This window comes from Camelus bactrianus, chromosome 3 (genome assembly GCF_048773025.1).
Source record: "Camelus bactrianus isolate YW-2024 breed Bactrian camel chromosome 3, ASM4877302v1, whole genome shotgun sequence".
In the NCBI taxonomy this organism is placed as follows: Eukaryota; Metazoa; Chordata; class Mammalia; order Artiodactyla; family Camelidae; genus Camelus; species Camelus bactrianus.
In genome coordinates, this window is record NC_133541.1 from 108,129,041 (window position 1) to 108,149,893 (window position 20,853).

The 20,853-nt window shown below is 52.6% G+C and overlaps 1 protein-coding gene and 1 long non-coding RNA gene across 8 annotated transcripts in view; one reads left to right on the plus strand and one right to left on the minus strand.

The window, feature by feature from the left end:
- Positions 1–201: 201 nt before the first annotated feature.
- Positions 202–11,466, minus strand: LOC105074302 (uncharacterized). 2 transcript variants are annotated; one of them, XR_835777.3, is made up of 3 exons: positions 10,649–11,466; positions 1,598–1,813; positions 202–819 (listed from the first exon to the last, which is right to left on the minus strand). It is a non-coding gene; the product is annotated as an uncharacterized LOC105074302 (long non-coding RNA). The 2 variants fall into 2 exon arrangements; XR_012505707.1 differs by having other exon boundaries at positions 203–819; positions 1,666–1,813.
- The window catches only part of LOC105074301 (N-deacetylase and N-sulfotransferase 1), a 153,042-nt gene continuing 141,055 nt past the window's right edge, over positions 8,867–20,853 (plus strand). The window contains exons 1-2 of one of the 6 annotated variants that reach the window (XM_074360932.1): positions 8,870–9,044; positions 9,917–9,973. The gene's annotated coding sequence lies outside the window, so the exon portion shown is untranslated. Of the gene's footprint in view, positions 9,067–9,306; positions 9,488–9,916; positions 9,974–20,853 lie in introns of those variants that run through there. The other 5 variants (XM_074360931.1, XM_074360938.1, XM_074360930.1 and 2 more) reach the window with 5 other exon arrangements.

The window sequence follows — 20,853 nt, forward strand, 5'->3', positions numbered from 1 at the left end:
TCCTTCTCCCCGCAACGCAGGGATCCTCTAGCCCTTCCTGACCAGCACTGACCAGCCTCCGCCCACCCCTCCCCTCCCCCCCCCCCCCCCCCCCCGTGCAGAACACACTGCCACCGAGGCTGCTGGGCTTTGGGGATGATTAGAGTCCCTGGGTGTCAGGGTCAGGGGGGAAATCTTCTTCCTGCAGCTACTTCCACCCTCATGGTTGGTACCCAGAGCACCTTCCGGGGCTTCCCAGGACAGGTCTGCATACTTCTCCCCATGACAGATGTGTAGTCTGGATCCTGTCCTGCCCTCCCCTCCTGGTTGCAGGGCCTACCTTGATACCTGTTCCTACAGGGGGGCTTCAGGAACCCTCCCAGCAGGGACCCTCAGCTCCAGATGAACTTCTCTGCTTTCCCGTCCCTCAGCAGAACTGTTGCTGGGACCCCAGTGATGGAGTGAGGGTCCCCCAGCCTCTCCAAATTTGTGTTCTGTTTGCCTATCTGGGTAACTGGCCTGTACCTTATGGGCTCTAGGCCCTGCCCTGCTCTCAGCTCCGGGAAGATATGTGATGGGTGACTACAGGTGCTAGGATGTGGGGTGACACAGGAATCAGGAGGTTGATTTAGGGTGCCTCAAATCTGCCTGGAAAATGCTTCTTTCAGTTTTAAGAGACTGTGGGGAGGAAGAAGGAAGAGGCTTTCCCACTAACAGAGTCAAGAGTCCCAAGGCAGTGAGTCCTAAATGGCAATGACTCACTCAGGGAGCCCTAGCAATTCAGAAGAGGAAGATCAGAGGTCACTCGGGGAAGGCGTCCTGGAGGAGGTCAGACTAGAGCTGGAATTGAAGGAAAGGGAGTGCTGGTTAGAGTCACAAAGAGGTGGAGGTGAGGATATTCTGGGCAGAAGGGATGCTGTGCACACATGGCCTGTACCCAGGCCTGGAGGGTCCCAGGCTTCCTAGAGTAGAGGGATCAGAGGGTGGTAGGGCCTGGAGGGTGGGTCAGCTGGCTAAGGGCAGCCTGGGAGTTAGCCTCCAGGGAGGGAAGTGTATGTACAATAGAGGGGAACCCCAATGAGCTGTAGGGGAGTGTTGGGTAAAGTAGCAGTAACAACTATAGCTATGCCAGGCACGGTGCTAAGTGGCTTCTTAATATTTCATTTAATCTCCTCAATAACCCTATGATGTAACTACTATTATCCCCATTCTACAAGTAAACAGTTGAAGCCAAATTAAGTGACAGTAAGTGAGGGCTGACCTTGGATTTCGACACAGGATAGTCCAACTGCAAAGCTCTTAAGCACGGATGGAGGGTGTATTGGGGAAAGGGAGGTGGGTGGGGTGAGTGGTGTGTGCAGCGTATGAGTGAATGAGTGGGACCATGTTGTGTGTGAATGCAGGGTGGGGGTTATTCCTGCAATTTCCCTCCTGCTTCCCTCCCCCAACCCCAGCTCCATCTCAGGACAGACTCAGCCCAGACGGCTCTGTGTGAAGAGTGGGCCTTGGAATGAAAAGAATTTCCATGCCTGTTGGAGCAAATAACCCTAGACAAGAGTCTGACCACCATGCCAGTTTCAGAGCCAACTTTCCACTGGGGTCAACACTCCCCTCTTACCCCCTACATGCTGGCCTGTCTCCAAGGGCCCAGGAATGGTGTCTAGACTTGACCTTGGGAGTTCTTGCCTTGATGGTGCCACTTCCTTCTCAGCTTCTGATGCGCACACAGCTGGGCAATGGGGAAGGGTCCACGGGCAGGGGCCTTTGCAGGTTTGCTATGTCACTGGTGATGGGGCAGGCCCCTGATCCTCTCTGGGCCTCAGTTTCTCCATTTCTGCAAGGAGGCAGATTGGATTAGTTCAGGAATCATAAACTAAGACAACAAGGTAGCCCTGGAGGAGCATGCAAACAATGAAGGTGGGCCCGGTTTGTGTGTGTGTGTGTGTGTGTGTGTGTGTGTTTGTAAGGAGTGTGGGGACCCAGGAAGACTGGACAGCAACTTCCAGACCGGGTGACCAAGCCCATCCTCCCTGCTTCACTTGGTGGGGGCACTGGGATTCTGAGTCTCAGTTTCTTTAACTAGGAAGTGGGAGTTGTGACACCCACCCAATACCCCATGGGAGTGGTGAGAATAAACTGAAATAATTGATGGAAAGCTTGAGAAGTCCCCTCCCCTCTTTGATGAATGTAATCTTTTGTTCCAAGTGATGTTAAAAGTATTTAGCTCGAAGTTCATACAACTCAATATGGAAAAAACAAACAACCCAATTAAAAAATGAGCAGAAGACCTAAATAGACATTTCTCCAGCGAAGACATACGGGTGGCCAACAGACACATGAAAAGATGCTCAACATCGCCAGTTATTAGAGAAATGCAAATCAAAACCACGATGAGGTATCACCTCACTCCAGTCAGAATGGCCATCATCAAAAAATCTGCAAATATTATAAATGCTAGAGAGGGTGTACAGAAAAGGGAACCTTTGTACACTGTTGGTGGGAATGTAAGTTGGTGCAGTCACTATAGAAAACAGTATTGAGGTTCCTTAAAAAACTAAAAATAGAGCTACCATATGATCCAGCAAACTCACTCCTGGTATGTATCTGGAAAAAATGAAAACTGTAATTCAAAAAGATAATATACACTCCAATGTTCATAGCATCACTATTTACAATAGCCAAGCCGTGGGGAGCAATTTAAGTGTCCTTCAGCAGATGAATGGATAAAGATGTGGTTTATGTGTACAATGGAATATTACTCAGCCATAAAAAAGAATGAAATATTGCCATTTGCAGCAACATGGATGGACCTAGAAAATATTACACTTAGTGACATTAAGTCAGACAAAGAAAGACAAATACTATATGATACCAGTTATATGTGGAATCTAAAAAAAGTAATACAGATGAATCTATATACAAAACAGAAACAGACTCACAGGCATAGAAAACAAACTCATGGTTACCAAAGGAGAGAGGGCTGGAGGGAGGGACACATTCATAATATGGGAATAACAGATACAAACTACTATACATAAAATATATAAACAACAGGTTCACTGTATAGCACAGGGAATTATATTCAATATCTTGTAATAACTTATAGTGGAATATAATCTGAAAATATATAATATATAAAATATATTATATTATATATAAAATATATAATCTGAAAATAAAACTGGGGACTGAATCACTTTGCTGTACACCTGAAACTAACACAATATTGTAAATCAACTATACTTCAGTTTAAAAAAATTAGCTTCTGGTGATCAAATTTAGAGAACTGAAGAATGGGGAGGCCAGATAGTGGGGGAGTGGATGAGAGATGGCCTGGGGGTGAAGGCACAGGCAGCGCAGAGCCCCTCTAGGGAGGTTTGGGAAAGAACCTTTGTGCCTCTGCCCTTGGCTTCTGCCCCAGATTAGCGGGCTGGGACTGGATTCTGGACCCTGTCTTGCCCTCAGAGGACTTTGAGCCTATTGCTGTAATGTCATTTAGAGACCACATGTGCTTGTGAGTGTTTTTCTTTTGCCAGGTTGTAACTGGTGCATCACAATGAACCCAGTAAAAAGGGAAATTAACCGATTTACATTTGTTTGCAGAAGCCATTATCTTCTCTGTGTGAGGATTCTGAAGATCTTTCACCCTCCATCCATGTTCTCTTCGTCAAGTTGAACCCTCCGGGGACTTGGAAGAAGGCGGGCGGGTGGTCTGAAATTTTGTTTAGCTGCAGCCCTGCCCTTGGGCCGGCTGGGGGGATCTCCCACAGGTTGGCCAAACCTCCATTTTCTCATCTTACATGGGGGTGAAAAATCTCCGCTGTGAAAACCTGTCAGGACTGCTGGGGAGTCCCCAGGAATTGGTTTACAGAGTGGGAAAATGCTTTATAAAACACAGGAAGAGTGCTGTGTGCGAAAGGGATTGTGCAGCTGAGTCCTTGGCCCAGACGGCTCCGGGGAGTGAGGGATGGGCTGGGGAAGGCGTGACACACATCCTTGGGATCTGCCTGAAACAGGAAACCTGGCCCCAGAGTTGGGACTGCTTTGGAACACAGCTGCGAGTGCTCTTCAAAGAGCAGCAGTGTAGATGAAGGTGGGGGTATGGCGGGGAAGGGTGGGGAGGGAGCCCTGAGGGTGTGAGGGAACGGGGCGTGGAACTCAGGCGGTCTTACATAGTCTGGGGACTCGTTGCCCCTGGGCACTGGGAGGTGGGGTAAACCGTGGCAAGAACTTAGCCTTTGAGTTGGGTGGACCTGGATTTGAAACCTCCTCTGCCACTCCTGTCTGGGTGACCTTGGGGAAGTTGCTTCACCTCTCTGAGGTGCAGCTGTCTCGGCTGCAGAGTAAATGGAAAGCAGGTAGCATGACCAGAGTAAGAGATTAATTGCTTTTAATTGCTCTTATCCCCCGCCTCAGTCTTTGGTAGCTTTCCAGAACAATCTGTATCCATTGTCCGTCTGAAGCATGGGTTGCCTGCCCATTTCAGACTTTCCCCCTTCATTTGTTGAACATATATCAAGCTCTGCCAGGGAGCAGATAGTCTCTGTCCTTGAAGAACTCTGTGTGTATGTGTGTGTGCGTGAGAAAGGAGAGGAAACTGTTACACCATGTGGTCAATGCTATAATTACGGTGACCATGTTCTCCAAACCACAAATCAGATCACATGGTCTGACAGAGGCTATTTTCTGCCTCCACTGAAGTCCAAACATGAAATCACATGTAGTTACACATTCATCGAATCACCTTTTACTTTTTTAAAGAAGCAAATGACATGGAATTTGGATTCTTTGTGACACATCCCGCCGTAGTCCCAGAAAATCACTCAAGCCATGACCAAGTCCCATACAGAGCCCTGGCAGGAGCAGGAAGGCTTCCCGGGTGAGGTGCTGCTTACCTGGGGCCTTGAAGGCTGAATAGGAGGTCTTCAGGCAGGGAAAGAGCGGGTGGCCTTAGTGCGTTTGGAACAGGACCTACCCTTCCTACTCTATAGACGACCCTGCCGGGAACTGGGGACGCTGGCTAAAGTAGGCAACAGTGTCTGTTTTTAGTTACTTTTCACTTTCATGTTCCAAAGACTTCCTGGGAAACAGAATTGTTACAGGCCAGTATCACAGCATGGTTACATTGCATCATATCTTCTGATGCATTTACTTGTCTGTCTCTGCAGTAGGCTACACATTCCTGGAGGACAGGGGCCACATCTGTCCTGACCATCTCTGTGTCTGTCTACTTCCTCTCCCCCACCAGGATGGTGTGAGGAAGACTATAGGAGAGGTACTAATCAATGTCAAATGAATAAAGGAATGAAGTGCCATGGATGGGCATTTTGTAGGGAGACAGTGTTCTGTGTTTTGTGATGAATCCATTGACTTTCATTTTATATGTTTAGTTAGCAAATATGTACTGGTTGCCTGCCCTGTGCCTGGCACTGTGTGGGGCTCCGGGACTCAGCTGTGTCTGTGACCAATACAGTCCTGTCCACACACAGCATACAGTCTAGAGAGGCAGCTGACAAATAACTATAAGCGTGATGAAGAGAGATTGTGACATGTAGACCAGGAAGTGGTCTGGGTCAGGGGCACAGGGGAAGCTCGAGGAGAAAATGAAATTCAACCTGATGCCCAAAGGATCACAAATAATCATTTTGCTAACACTTTAATAATGCTTATCATATGATAGACACCACTCTGAGGTGGTGTTTAACTCATTTAATTCATTTAACTCATTTAATTCTCACAATGCCCCTATGAAGTACAGGCTATTATTATCCTAGTTTAGAGATGAACACAGAGGTTGAAAAACTGGCCCACGGTCACACAACTTGTCAGCGGCAGAACTGGCATTCAGACCCAGGCAATCCACAATTTTAATGGGGAATTAGGTAAAGGGGAAAGTGGTGCAAACCATTTCAAGACAAGAGATAGGCTGGACAAAAAGGTGGAGAATTTATCCTGAGAGCAATGGGAAGCCATTGGTGGTTTTAAGTAAGAAATGAGCTTTTTGAGGTTGTATGAGAGGAGACAGAGTGGGAGGGAGGGAGAGCAGTTAAGGGGCTGTTAACATGGGCCAAAGCAAAGACAAGATGGTGGCTTGGACTAGGGTGGTAGTGATGAAGAGGAAGGAATGGGATTGGGTTAGAGAAGAAAAAACCGGAGGCAGAACCAATAGAACTGGCCCATGAATGCAATGCGGGGACAAGGAGCTGGTGTCAGATTTCTAGGCTAGGCATATGAATTGAACACACAGGAGGAGGGGGAGAAGCAGGTTTGGGTGGAAGACAATGAGTTCAGCCTTTGACTTACAGAATTGGATAAAGCGAACCTTGGGGCACCCAAGCAGCATGCCAAGTGGGCAGTGGCGGGGGACACAAGCTGAGGGGGAGGTGTGGGCAGGGGGGGTTGCCAGCACAGAGAAGGTCCCCAAAGCTCTGGGAGATGTGGGTGGGTCCTGAGGGGATGGAGGAGCAGGGCATCTTGACAGCCTTCCTCAGAACCTCCCAGGGTATGGTTAGAAATGCAGGTCCTCAGCTTCACCTAGACCCATGGAGGCCGGTTCCCTGCGTAGGGCCTGGGCCTCGCATTTTACAGGCTTTCTGGATGACAGTGAGCTGGAGGGCCTTGGACCCAACATGGTGAACAGCAACTCTGAAGACTTGAAAAAAGCAGAAAGAGCTGTCAGTGACGGGGAGTTACCCCAGCTCACAGCTGCCCCTTAAAGGCTTTGGATCTGCATCTCGATTGGTGAGATGCTGGCTCTCACTCAGCTTGGGGAGGAGGACTGGCCTCTGTTCCCCTCGACCCTCCCACAGCAGGGCTTTTACTACCTCACCTGCTTACAGCCTTCTCACTCCACCTGGCCCTCGGATGTCCCTTCCATTGGGCCCCTCATAGAAGGTCACCCATAATCCGCTCCTAACCCACCTCTCCAGTTTTCTTGCTCATTCTTTCCTTCCTGCTTCCTCCACCCCTTCCCGCCCCACCCCCAGTCCCCCATGCAACACTCAGCTTTTCCTGAATGCTTTCCATGCGGCTGTAACAGGTTGTTCCTTGTACTGGGAATGTCCATTCCCCTCACCGCCCCCCCATCCTGCCCTGTCCCTTGAGATCCTGCCTCCTCCTCCCGAAGTTCCCTTGTTCTGCTCCCCTCTTATTGTGGGCCAGAGCACTTGCCCTGGGTGTCCCCAACAGGCCCACAATTCAGCCTCCAGACACAGGGAGGGACATGCAGATCATCTCCAAACATACCCAGACACTTCTTGAGAGTGCAGACCTAGGTCTGTGGGAGGTCAAAAGGGCATGAAGGAGACCCTGGAGCTCTGATGGGCAGAGGAGACAGAATGGAAAGTGTGGAATGAGGCTGAGCAGAGGCTGCCCTGGACGCTTCTGCACACCCTGGGAAAGAGCAGCCTGTGTGAGCCCATCTCCAGCCTGTCCCAGGCACTGGCATGGGTTGGCTCCTCCCAGGCCTCACCTGTGCGGCAGTCGAGGCTGCCTTCTCATTGTCTGACTCCTCACTGCTCTCTGAGTCCTCCTGTACCTCTTTCAACCCTGTACCTCTGTTACCAAGAGCACAAGGCCTAGCACAGAGAAGATGCTCACAGGATCTCATGTGAATGGAAATGGTCTCCCAAGCAGCAATTAGCATGAGTAAGAGTCTAGGGACTTGTTTAACCTGCCTAAGACCCAGACAATATTCAAGGACTTGGAATGAGTCTGTCCTACCCTCATGTGTCAAGTTTGGCTTCTCTATCCCCCTTGGCTCTGCTCTGGTTACTCTTTGTTTGTTTGTTTTTTAAACTTTGCTCCTACAGTTAGATAATCTTGAGCTTCGGCCCCGGGGTGCTTGCTGCACGCCCCGCTGGCCGCCTGGGCCTTCTGAGCAGGCAAGTCCTTAGGAAACTAACAATCCACTGTTTTCCAAATTTGCTCCAGCCTCACCCCAGGCCCAGAGTCAGGATCTCTAGGGGTGGGGCCTGGTGATCTACATCATTAGCAAGCTCCTTATGGCTCACTAATCAACCAATCAACTAATGACCCAGTGCCTCATTTTACAGGCTGGCTCATGGATGGCAAAACGCTCCACCTGGAACAGTCAGATCTGCGTGCAGGCTGGGGCTCTCAGCCACTTAAGAGACTCCCAGAAATCATTTCTTCTCCCTGGGCCTCGTTTTCCTCATCTGTTTAATGAGGATGACCACTGTACTCTTGCCTAATTTGCGGGGTCCTTGAGATGGTTGAAATAACACTGGGGGTGGGAAACAGGCTCAGCGGGAGGAGAGATTTGCACCTCTTCATCTGCCTGTTATGTGCTAGGCACTGGGGATTCAGCTGGGAACAACTTGTTGGGGGAGATGGCATTCTAGTAAACAATGAAACCAGTAAATGAACCAGATAATCATGGTAAAGGAAATAAAGGGGTTTTCGAGAGTCAGGGCAAAGGGTGAGGGGTGCCAGGAAGGCCTGCCCAGGAGGAGTCACGGCAGCTGACTTGGCTGTTGAGGAGCCCGCTGAAGAGGCCTGGACTGTTGTCATAAGCCCAGTGGCGGTAGAGCCAGGAGGCCCCCTCAGGCCGGCCAGGGTGCTCCCAGAGACCTCAGTGGCGCGGCGGCGCGAGTCTTTGTCTCCCTGGTTCCCTCTGAAGCCTCTTAGACCCCCAGCGCTGTTCCCTCTTTGACCCCGAAGAACTTGTTGGCTTCCCCGGGGCTTTGTTTCCCCGGGGTCACCACCTCCGGGACTCCAGGCAGCCGCCCCGGGCCCTCGTGGGTCCCACATCTGACACCCCCCCTCCGGCCCCCGCCCCCTACCCGCTCCGAGACTGGGGTCAAAGGCAGCCCGCGTCACGTGGTCGCCGAGCAGCACCGAATCGGCCGGGAGAGCCGAGGGAGAATCCGGGTGGAAGCCGAGAAATCCAGCCCCGATAGCAGCGCCCGGTCCCGCCCCGGCCCCCGCCCCGGGGTGCTCGCCGAACGCCCGCCGGCCGCCTGGGCCTCCCGAGCAGATCTACGGCCGGCACCCACGCTCCATCACGAGATCGAACCCCGCTTCCACCGCAGCGATTCGGGGAGGTAGGCGCCGGAGCAGGAGGGGGTAAGGAGAGATGGGCTGGGGGCCCCTCGGCGCGCGGGTTCGCCCTTCTGTGCTCCGCGGGCCCGCGGTGGGCGAGGCGGAGCGCCCCAACTTCCAGCCTTCGGGGAGACCCCCGCCGCCTGCCGCGGGATGGGGGGGGTGGCTGCGCGCTGCCCCAGAGCAGTGCCGGGGGCCGGGACTGGGGGCTGGGCACCGGGAGGGAGGGGGAGGGAGGAGGAGAGCGAGCGAGCGGGAGGCGGGGCGGGCGGCGGCAGCGGCGGCTGCGGCTTGGAGCGGGGGTGGGAGAGGCGGGAGGCGGCCGCGAAGGGGTTAACCTCGGCCCCGGCCAGTGCCCAGCGGCGCACGCACGCCCGGGGGGACCCAGGCGTCCGGCGGCTCGCCGGGAGCGCCCCCTCCCCGGGTGGCGCTCCAGCCGTGGCAGGTAAGAGGCTGGGAGGGCCGAGGCCGGCCAGTCCCCTGTTGCCGAGCCGGCGGGGCCCGAGCCGGGCGTGCAGGCCGCACGGGGCCCAATCGGCCGCCGGCGCAAGTTTGGTGCGGGCGGGCGCCGGGCGGGCCGGGAGAATCTGCCCGGCCCCGCGCACGGGGGTGGGAGGACAAAGGGGTGGGGGACCGCGCGGGGGCCGGGGGCAGGCCGGGGTGCCGGCGAGGGCAGCGCGGCAGCTGTAGGTCACGGATAATGTCACTCACGAGGAATGCCCCCTCCCCCTCCCCTACTCCCGAACAGGGGAAACTTTTGTCTGGCGAGGGAGGGGGTTAGAGGCCGTGTCCCCGCTTCGGGAAGAGTAAGGCAGCCGGACCGGTTTTCTCTGGGCTGTGATCGGCCCGGTCTCTAACTCCCCTCCTCCCTCAGGTTCTCGGAGCAACGATCCCCGGCTTTGAACGCTGATCTTTAACACTTTGGGAAGGGGTAAGGAGGGGGCGTATGTGGACGCGTGGGCCCTAGGAGAGACTGAGAAACTGGGGACTGACCTCCTGGTTCTTTCCCAGATTCAGGCACCCGGGTCAGCTAGGAGCCATGCTAGACCCAGGAGTTACAGAGCCCCACCATCACGCCCTTGTGCTGTACTCTTGCCCCCAAGGCATTCGGAGTAGCCTGGGGCATTATTGTCCCTGATCTGAGGTTCAGACTGACCTGGGTGTCTGTCAGCTCTGTAACTTTGGGATCGGCCCTTACCTTCCCCTAGCCTCAGTTTCCTTGCCTGTAAAATGGGCAATTTATAGTATCTGCCAGAATATGGATGAAACGAGAACCCGTGGTACCTTAGTTAATTGTGGCAAGTTTATATTCAACAAGTATTTGTTGAATGTTTACTATGTGCCAGGCCCTGGGCTAATTGCTTTACATACATTATCTCATTTAATTCTCCTACATTACTATTAGCAACATTTTACAGAGAGGGATACTGAGGCACAGAATCCTAAAGGTCACACAGGTGTGAAGAAGTAGAACTTGGATTTGACTCCCCTCCCCCAGCCTGAGTCTCAACTACAGGGCTCTATAAGGTCTTGCTGCAACTGAGTTCATGGCATCATTTTCCATAGAAATTATGAGGTCACCAGCCCCTCTTCCCTTGACTCTTACCCCCAAGTGATGCTTCTTCTGCCTGGTACTGGTGCGGACTGAGGTCTTGTGCCCTGGCTCTTGTTACTGCTGGGCCTGGAGCTCCCTGATGGTCCAAGTTCTGTTGCTGTCTAGGTCTGCGACAGGAGCGCTCTCCCAGTGCGAGTGGTGCAGGGAGGAGCTCTCCCTGGCTCCTGCTGGGGACAGCTGGTGACTTTGTCAACAGGCTTCTCTCCAGCACCCAGGGGACCGCAGAGCCTTTCAACTCCATTCAGACCAGGTCACTTTCAGATCAGCAAGGGGCAGAGGTAGGACCAGAAGTGGAGCCCTTGGGGCGATGGGAGACATAAGGCCAAGGGATTCATATTCCTGATGTCCTCTTATCTGACTCATCTGCAGGGTCCTCATTGCTAAAGTAATGGGCTGACCTAGGTGCTGCAGCACCAAGGGTCCTTGAGGACAGTAATGAAGGGTGGACTGTGAGCCGCTGTCCTGATTGCAGAATCCTCATGGAAAATGTATGGGTATATGGGTTTCTGTGCCTAGGGCACACTGTAGGCCCTCAGTAAGTAGTCCAGGAGTGAATGAGTGGTGGCCCAGACTTTCATTTGCCTTAGTGCCCTGTACTGGCCCAGTCTTTTGGTGGGGGTATTATCTCATGATTGTGAATCAGGCTCTGAGTGGGGATCCTGAGTAATTTCTTAAAAAATGGAGAGCAAATTTCTAGTTAGCAAATGACATCTTAAAACAATGGAATGGGAACAGATAATGAAAGACATTTTCAGGAGAGGAAAGTTTGTGCATTATTACTATTCTGACTGCTCCGAGGACTACTCCGGCACTGCGTCTGGGATTTGCAGTGTCTGTAGGCTTTTCCTGGGCCCTGAGAATAGGGGGCCCTCCTGGGCTGACAGTTTACTGTCAGCTTTTAGAAACAAGAGTGGAAATTCCACTACTTAGCTGGACTTTGAGGGGACTCAGAAATGTGGGGCATTGAGTGGAGGGGCTGAAAGGAGTCCTAAGGGATGGGATGACCCTTGGCATGTGGTCGTATTCTCCTGGTCTTTATGATCAGAGCAAGAGAATCAACAGGTGAAGGGAGGGGGAGCCAGCAAGTATGAAAAGATGGAGAGTGAGTCTCCTATCACAAGGGGGTATGCAAAGAGCAGTATTACAGTCACAAGTTGAGGATGTGGTTAAGAGTATGAAATCATAGACTGGGGGTTGACCTAGGGGCCAACTGAGAAACTCTGCATGTGAAAAACTTAGAAATGGACTCTGGTCTCAGCAGCCCAGAGCTCCCTCTGCCCTGAGCTTTGGACCTGCTTGACCTGTCTTTCATACTTTGGGGTCAAAGCCAGGCCTGCAAGTCCCTAGAGACTGGGCAGACTTCTGCTGGCTTGGAATTTGGTTTTGGGTATGGCTTGAAATATCTGGACTGTTTACAGGACTTGGACATTCTTTACTTGAAATGGAACGTTAGGGTAATTTGTTAAATATGTATGGAAAATCTCTGTGGATGAGGGTGAAGGGGAAATGAAATGGGGTGAAGTGCTGCTGGTTTCTGACTGGAGAGGCTGCTAATCTGATGGGGGAGGGAAGGCGAGGATCAAGTGATGGCGAAGAGGCAGGATGTGATCAGTGATAGATGGGCTTTGGAAGGTCAGTGGAGGGGAAAAGCTCCTCTGGTTGTTAATGTCGGCAAGGCTTCCTGAGGGAGGAAGTGTTTGTGAGGGTGCAGGCAGTGGGAAGGGGGGCAGTGGGAGGCGAGATCGGGTGGTGGGGAGCTTGCAGTACCCTGCTCAGGAGTTTGGATTTTATTCTGTGGCTGGTGGAGAGGACAGAGGGTTGTCAGCAGCTGATTGAGTCGATGCTTGTTACTCTGTCTTGTGCCAGGCTCCTTACAGACGCTCCATTGAAATCTCACAATACTTCTGTAAACTAGCTGCTGTTGCTGGTCACCCCCTGCCCCACCACACTGTCACATGGGGAAGTGGAAGCTCAGAGGGGTGAGTCACTTGCAGAACTGGGTTCGAACCCAGGCTCGAAGTGTTTCTGCCCTATTGTGCTGCTCCTCTTGGGTCATTTGGCCAGAGATGGTGGTAAGACTGATAGGGTTGAGACCAGCTCAGAGACGATGCTAATTGTGGTCCAGCAGAAATTTGACCAAAGTCTGACTCAGGGCATGGGACTGAGAGGGAAGAAGAGAGAGGCTACCAGACTTTGTAGGTGCCTTGGGGATGGGGTCATCACAGATAATCTAAGGCTTGGGGACGGACCCTTAAGTGGCAGTTTCACTACTTTCAGTTCCCTGCAGGGCTCTCTTTGGGCAGAGGCCATAGTCTTGTCCTGTGTGGCTCTGAAGGGCAGAGGTAGCACCAAGGGTGACAGAGAAGCTAACAGGAGAATAAGCTGCCCAGGGAGGCAGCAAGGTCCCCGTTGCCGAACGTATGCAAAGAGGCGGGAGGGTTGGAGAGGGTGCTGAAGGCAGGTACTGGAGGGCCAGGCCTGGGTGACCTCTTTCAGTTCCCTTTTTGCCTGAGAATCTCAGCTTTTGGGGTAGTGCTTGGCCCACTTCTATTCTGTTTCTCTCAAAGCTTTTCAGAGCTGCCCCCTCCTGTGCATCTCCAGAAGTTCCCCATATGTGCCCTGCCTACAGTGCTCTGCCTGGGAGAACCCTTGCTCCATGGAAAACACTCAGCCCCACTGACCTTTGAGAGACTCTCAGAATGTCTGAATCGGGTTTCACAGAGGACTGGAACCTTCCCGCTTTCCTTTCTGTGAAACGGATTCAGTCTCTCTTTCCTCAAACCTGAGGAAGTAAGGCTGAATCATGAATCAGGCTCAATCATCAGGAGTTGGAGGAAAGGGCTAGTGTGTTTGAAAGTGAGGAGTGGGAGGGTTGGGGTGCATCAGGTCGTGGAGGGGTGAGGGGTAGCCCCCTCCTTCCCCTCATTAGAGGTTAAAAGCAAGGTCTCCTGGCCTTAGGGGGCTCCTGCTGGTGGCATTGTCACAAAGCTCTGCCCATCAGCTTCAGCTTGGAGGTTTGGAGCTTGGTGGAAGGGGTGAATGTGGATGTCTTGGACTGTGTGGCCTCATGGCTAAAGCCAGTCTGTCACCAAAGGAGTCACAGAGGGCTCTGAAGCTCTTATCTAGATGAAGATGCGTTTGTGTCAAGTTGTCTCCTGGAGCTTTTTATTCTTGTCTGTTTTACTTTTTGATACAGATTGGATTGCAAATGAACATTTATTTGTTTGAGGGCAAGATGTGGGAGATGACCTGCGATGTGACCTCAGTGCCCCACCTCCTAATCCCCCTCCACCCTCAAACAGAACCTGCCTCTTTTCCCTCCCTGTGTGTGCCCTATCGCTTCTGGCTTCCACATTTCTGCTGGCAGTGAGGATGCTGCGCCCCAGTCACTTCCCCACACCCACCCCCAAATCCTCCCCTGCCAGTGCCCAGCTCCACTGTGACCTCTTCCTAATTCCGCAGAGCTGGCACTGCCTGATCCCTTCTCTCCATGTGCAGGGCCTGTTATCTGGGTCTCTGCGGGGCCCTTCACACACCTGGCTTTAATTTCTGACTCCTTCAGGACGAGTCTCATCTCCTCTAGGCTCCGTTCTCTGGAGGCAGTGTCTGCAAGTGGGCCATTTCTGCCCCACGGCGGGTGGGCAGCATTGCAGAGTGGAGTCCGAGGTCCTGGGTTCACATTCCAACTCTGCCACCACTAGCTGTGGGATCTAGATCAAATCACCTAAGCTTCTCTGGGCATTGTTTTCCTCCACTGGAAAACGAGGGTGATAGTAATTCTGTTTCGCTAGGGAGGTTGAGCACATCAGTGCCTGACCCCTCATGAGAGCCCCGCAAGTAGGAGCTGTGCGAGGAGAACAATGGTTATCATAATTACTGTTTATGCCTAGGAGATGGTCTGTCTTTTGAGAGATGGAAGGAAGAATCTCCGGAGTTTGAGTTTTTATACTTTCTCTCTAATGACTTGAGGAGGCTCGTATGATAAGGAAACTGAGACCAGGAGAGAGAGGGCAGTTTGTGTGGGGTGTGGGAACTGCCCACCTTAGCCAGGAAGCCTGGCAGAGTGTCCTCTCTCGGTTACACCTGTTTTTCATCTTCTCTTCTTTCATCAGGGTTAAGGTGCTCAAGTTCTGTAGTTGCAGCGTCCTCCCTGGTGGCCACGTTGAGGAGTATCTAAAATTTATGGCAGATAAGTTGACCAGGCCGGCAAGTGCTGTGGCTGCCCTCACGCCCAGGGACCTGTACCCCAGACTGTGTGCACCGTGGGCTGCAGCCTCCAGGGGCCTCCCGCCCAGCCTCCCCATGCTCCGGGAAGGGGGAGAGGATGGGGGCAGAGAGAGGTGACCTGGGCTAGGTCTTGGGGCAGGTGACTAGGACACAGATAGAGGAGAGGCTGGGAGCTAGGCTCTGGAGCAGGATGGTCTGGGTTCAAATCTCTGCTGGACCACCCCTCGCTTGTGTTTTAGTTTCTTCCTCTTTGTGAAGGGGATAATAATTGTCTGCATCTCACGGCATTTAGAAAGGGAAGGTGCTTAACCACAAGCTCAGTCCATGTTAGTTATGGTTGGCGCTGTAGTTGATCACGTAGTTAACGACTCAGGAGCTCGTTTTAATCCTCCCAATAGCAGTGGGAGATGCGCACTGTTGTCACCCCCTTTTAAAATCTAGCGAGGTGGACAGCTTGGCCTGGAGCGGTTCAGACTTGGAGGGGTTACCATCAGGGTGTGGTGGTGTCTGAGGGGCCACTCTAGTCAGACGAAGCTGAATTGTTCTGTGAGGCACTGGAAACGAGGAGACCATCAGAGTTGGCCAAGGTGGAAGTGGTTATGTCTGCAGGTTCCTGTGTGCTTGCGAAGTGGTGGGGACTCGGCCCCATTCAGACCTAAGGTCTGGCTCCGTGAGGCGGGGCGTGGATTCACCTCACCCCTGGGCCGGCCAAGGATCGGCCTGTCTGGGCAGGTCTAGGGTGGCGGTTGGTGGAGGTTTGCTGGAGTTATTACGCAGCCATCACTGATTTATGCTACCTGCCCAGGCAGAGGCCAGGTGAGGAGAAATGAATGTTGTCATGGCAGGGCCTTCACTCAGGCTGCACCCTCTGCCTGGATCCCCTGCTCTCCTTACTCCAGGGCAGTTCCTGCTTGGACATTGACAGGAGTGTTAGCATCACCTATTCACAAAAGCTCTCTTTGATTCACCTGCAGGTTAAGTCAGTGGTTCTGAGGAGAGGAGAGGGGAGGAGAGGAAAGTTGGTCTCTGGACCTGCAGCATCAACATTACCTGGGAACTTACTAGAAATGCTAATTGTCCAGCCCCACCCGAGACCTCCTGAATCAGAAACTGCGGGGTGAGGGGGATCCAGCAATCTGTTTTAAGTTCTTCAGGTGATTCTAATGCATACTACAGTTCCAGAAACACTTGGTTAGGTAATAAAAATAGACACTTCTTTCTTTGGGCTCTTAATGTATTCAGACACCCAGCAAATGTGGGGGACCCAGAGGAAAGCCCAGTTTCTCTTTCCCTTGTCTTCAGGAAACACCATCTTGTAACAACTTCCCCTCCCCAGGAAACAATCTTGTGCCACATTGATGGGGTTCAACATGATTACAGCAGACAGTGCTGGGGCCCCTTGAAGAAGGTGGGGTTGGAGGACTTGAAGGTGGGAGGCCTTGTAGGTGACAAGGATGGGTGCCAGGGACAAGCTGGCTGTGTTTTGGTGCTGGGGTCAGAGAATGGGTCCTTCAGAGAAGGGTGTGCACTGGGGCTGGGGGTCCATGCATGCACGTGTGATCATGCCTCGTGATCAAGTGGGCTAAGGGGCCTCAGCTGTCGCCAGTCCAGTGGTTTTAAGCATCTCAATAATTTTGGTGATGATGATCATATAATTGCTGCTCACGTTTGTGGGGAGTTCATCAGTTCCTGCTGGGCACTTCCGTGTAATTTTTTTTTCACTTCCATGTAATCTTATTTGGAGTAATCACCAGAGTAATCCTGGGGCCCCATTTTATAGATGAAAATACTGAGGGCTCACAGCCGTAATAAGGTGGTAGATCTGGGAATTCTGTAGGGGTGCTTGGACGCATGATCTCATTGGAAGAAGGGCCGTGGGGGATTGTCTTGTTGTATTTGTGTGGCAGGCTTTCTTTATAAAGCTGCAGAAATACATATCCTGTCAAATGAGTAAATCAGGCTCTGCTGAGAGGGCGGTGATGGGGTTGTATTAGGTTGGATAGCGCTCAAGCCTCCCAGCTGGGGCTTCCACTGTAGACAGTGTCATTCTCCCAGTCTTATGGAGGGCCATTTGAGACACAAAGAGGGCACAGTGCTGAATTCAGGGTCCTAGAGAGAGGGCAAAGGATAAAATCAGAGAGAAAAGTGGGTCTTCTTTGGTTCCATCAGAAAGGGTGAGGAGTCAAGATCAGAGCCCGCTGTCCACCTGCTGTTCTTTGCTGTCTCAGTGCCCCCAGGGTACTATCCAGGAGCCCAGGGGCTTTCCTGACACAGTGTAGGAACCCCTTCATATCTCAATGGGGACTGGCGGCCCAGAGAGGAGCAGGGACCCACACAGGCCACATACTGTGTCACGCTTAGGACCAGATGCAGAGGCTCTCTCTGTTCTGACCAGGGAAGGGTTTGTTCGCTGAAAACTGTCCCTGCACCCGCTCCTCTTCTGGGTAGCGGTAGCCCTCAGGGTGGCCCAGACCAATGCTCCGGGTGGGGATGGGTGTGTCTGGGGGAGAAAGCTGCCAAGGAGGGTGGGGCAGCATCCAAGAGGAAGAACACCAAGAAGCCCAGACCCCAGACGGAAACCAAATGTATTTTCTAGGTCCTGAGAGGATATTTGGAACAATGGAAGTGGTATGGGGGAAGTCGGACTATAACAAGGGCTTCTTGATATCCTTAAAAAAAAGAGTTGCGTCTTTAGGTTTGACTTTTGTTTCTCTGAAGGATGTTTATGTAACTTCCTGAACGCAGGATCCCAGGGTTCCTTTTAAGTTTGTCAGGTGCTGTTGTTTATAGACTCAGGGCTGTGGAGCTGGGAAGGACTTGATAGGATGGTCTCTCCCCTTCATAGTTGGTGAAACTGAGACTCTGAGAGGTGGCAAGTGGTTGCCTGAGGTCGCATAGTGAGGCGGGGGAGGGAGCCTGTGTCTTGCGGTGCCTCGAAGGGCTGGTTGTCTTGATTTACTATTTCCAGGGCCCCAGCTGGCCTGGAGGCTGGCAGGGACTGTGCAGGGTCCCCACTTGGAGCCACTCAGAGCTGCTAGAGTCGGGACAAGGCCAGTCTAGTCTGCAGCAAGGTGGGCCCTTTGGATGGTGGGGAAGAGACATGGTGTGTGCTTGGTGATGCCACCCACTTCCAGATGCTGGGGCCCAGCTGTACACCATCTGCCCAGCAGCTGGGAGCTGTGAGTCACACCCAGTGGGTGCAGGGGCGAGGGCTATTGTGTATCGTGATTCATTCTGTTCTCCCAGCCCTGAAGGAATGACTAGGCCCTGAGCTCTGATTCGTGCCCACGCCTGTGGACTAAAGCGGCCGTTTGGGCTCTGAGTTCAGCTATGCGGGGCCCAGAGAGCCTGGGAGAGTCCCCGTCCTCTGCTGTCTCCTATCTCTGGAGTATTGCACGATCTGGATCCATCCATTCTCGCCAGTGCAGCATTTTGTAGGTGATTTCTGTGGATTCTTTCTCTGCAGAGAGAATCTGTAGATTTCATCAGGTTGTCAGAGGACTCTATCCCCCAGTACTGGCGGGAGGGCAGGGAGCGGCGTATGAGAGAAGGTTGCTGGAGAGGCAGTGTGGTTCTAGTCGAAAGTAGCCTGGTGGCAGTGTAGTATTGTGGTTCACAGTGTGGTCTCCGAGGCCACTGTAGGTTTTTCTAAGCTGACTCCTCCTCTAAGCCAGCTCCTGCGTGACCTTGTGTAAGTTACTGTTTCTGTGCTTCAGTCTCCCCATCTGTAAAATGGGAAGAATAAGAATAGTTATCTCATGGTGTTACAGACTTTTAATAAGATCATGTGTATGTATAAAGGACTTCTCCTGGTGCCTGGTACAAAGTAATCACTTGGTTAAAGTTTGCTGTTGCCTGGTACAAAGTAATCACTTGGTTAAAGTTTGCTGTTATTATCAGTTTCAGCTTTGCTGCTAATTTGCTGTGTGATCCTGTTAAGTGCCTTATCTTGGGGTCTTAGTCTCCACCTCCAGCTCTGCACTCTGTGTAGGGCTTTCCAGGAGCTGCAGGGCAAGGTTGGAGAGCGGGGGTGGGCAAGGAAGGGAGGGAGGATCGTCTGCATCCTGGGACTCCCTCCTCACTAGTGCCTTGAACATGGCTTTGTCCTGAGGCAGGATTATGTAACCAGTGGGGCCCAGCCAGGCAGGACGTTATTCTCAACCTCATTGTGTCCTCCATTGTCTCTTCCTCTCCCTTCCCCCAGTGGAGCTGTTGCATTAGCTGACCTGTTCCTCAAGCTCCAGGGACGAATTGATTTAGTTTGGAGGTTTGCTGGGCAAGCGGCCCTCCAACCCCGACCCCGGTCACCTGCGGACAGAGTTGTTGCTTCTGTGCCTGCTTCGGGGATGGAGACGGGGACTCCTTTTTAGGGGGAGAGGCAGGCTATAGGCTGGGGAGGCCCTTGACCAATGGCCCCATGGTTCCAGCGGACACGCCCACCCCCTCTGCATGAGTCCCTCTGCAGGAGTGGCCTCCCCATCCTTGCAGCCCAGCACCAAGCTTCCTCTCCCAGGAAGCCTTCCCTGGTACCTTGGCTGCAGAGAGGTCTCCTCTGCTGAGCTCTGCATTCTGTTCTCTTTAAGAAAACAGAGGCCACAAACTGGCAGGCCATATCCACCCCACGGGCAGATTTCACTTGGTCCATGCCAAATACTGAGCTAGTTGCCAACAGGAGATTTTTACGTAAGAATCCCAACTTCTGGCTTTCCTTCAAAAATGAGAAGATCAGAAAACGTTGAGTCTACATTCTCCAGTGGCTACTCCTGGAGAAGAGGCACATTCACTCCACTTTGCCCCATCCCCGCCCAGCCACTTCACACACTTACGCACTTTATAGTCTAGGCATCTGAGTTTTCTTCCCTGTCCTGAAGAAGGCACGGCCTGCCTTCTCTCCTGCATTGTGTGGTGCCCCGCCTGTCTGCTTTGTGGGCCCTTTGAGGATGGGGGGCTGACTCATCTCTGTGTCCCTCAAAGCATTGTGCTCAGGTTCAGGACTGTGTACACAGCAGGAGCATAATAAGTGCTTCCTTTATGAATGAAGGCGGGGCAGCAGTGCTCCTCGCCAGCTGTGAAGATTCCATTTAATAGAAGCCTCTGGATCAGCCTGCCCCGTGGCCCGAGAATCCTCCTCCCGGATAAGCTGTGGCTGCTTAGCCACTGACCCAGGCAGCTTCTTAAGCTGCGGATAAACACTCAAAGTGTTGTCCCCACAGTATAGCCGAGGAGAGGGACATTTCCCCTGCAGCTGTCACCACGTTTCACTCTTCTAGGGGGCTTGGAGGAGCTTGGGGCCAGAGGGAGGCTGGCATCAGCAGCCTTCAGAGGGCACCGAGTACAGACCTCTGCATCCTGGGGGGCCAGGGGATAGAGGTGCCGGGGGAGGATCAGTTCAGGAGTTTACTGGACTGGGCTTCCCCTCCTTCAGGCCTTTCTCTGCCTAATTCTTCTCTTAGGGTATGCGCTTCAGTCATCAGCTCTTTTGTCCAGTGCCTGTCTGTCCAAGGCTTATTTCACTCTTTTAAATGAAAACCTAAATTTCCCTTGAGGCCAGCTAAGGTGTCTCCTCCTGGAAGAGGTCTTAGCTGAGAGGTCACAGTTGTTCTGGGTATAAGAAGAACCTGGGAAGCTTATTTTTTTTAAAAAAGCGTGCAGATTTCTGTCCCCCATCTTTGATTCCTTCAGTCTGGGGTACAGCATCCCCGTCCCTAGGAGGTTCAGACACGAGGGTCTGTAGACACATTTTGAGGACCCTGTCTTAGCTCAGGGAGCCCAAGACTGGTAGGGAGGACCCCTGGGTGGCAGTTGTGCTGTGTGACATCATCGTGTTCCTTTCCCACTCTGGGCTTCTTTTTCACCCTCTGTGCACCAACATGCTGGGCTCTTCCTGGTGGTTGTGGCCCCAAGTGTCTGGTGAGCCCTCCTTGGAGAGAGTGATGGGCATATCGGGGCAGGTGCCAGTGTCTGGGTGG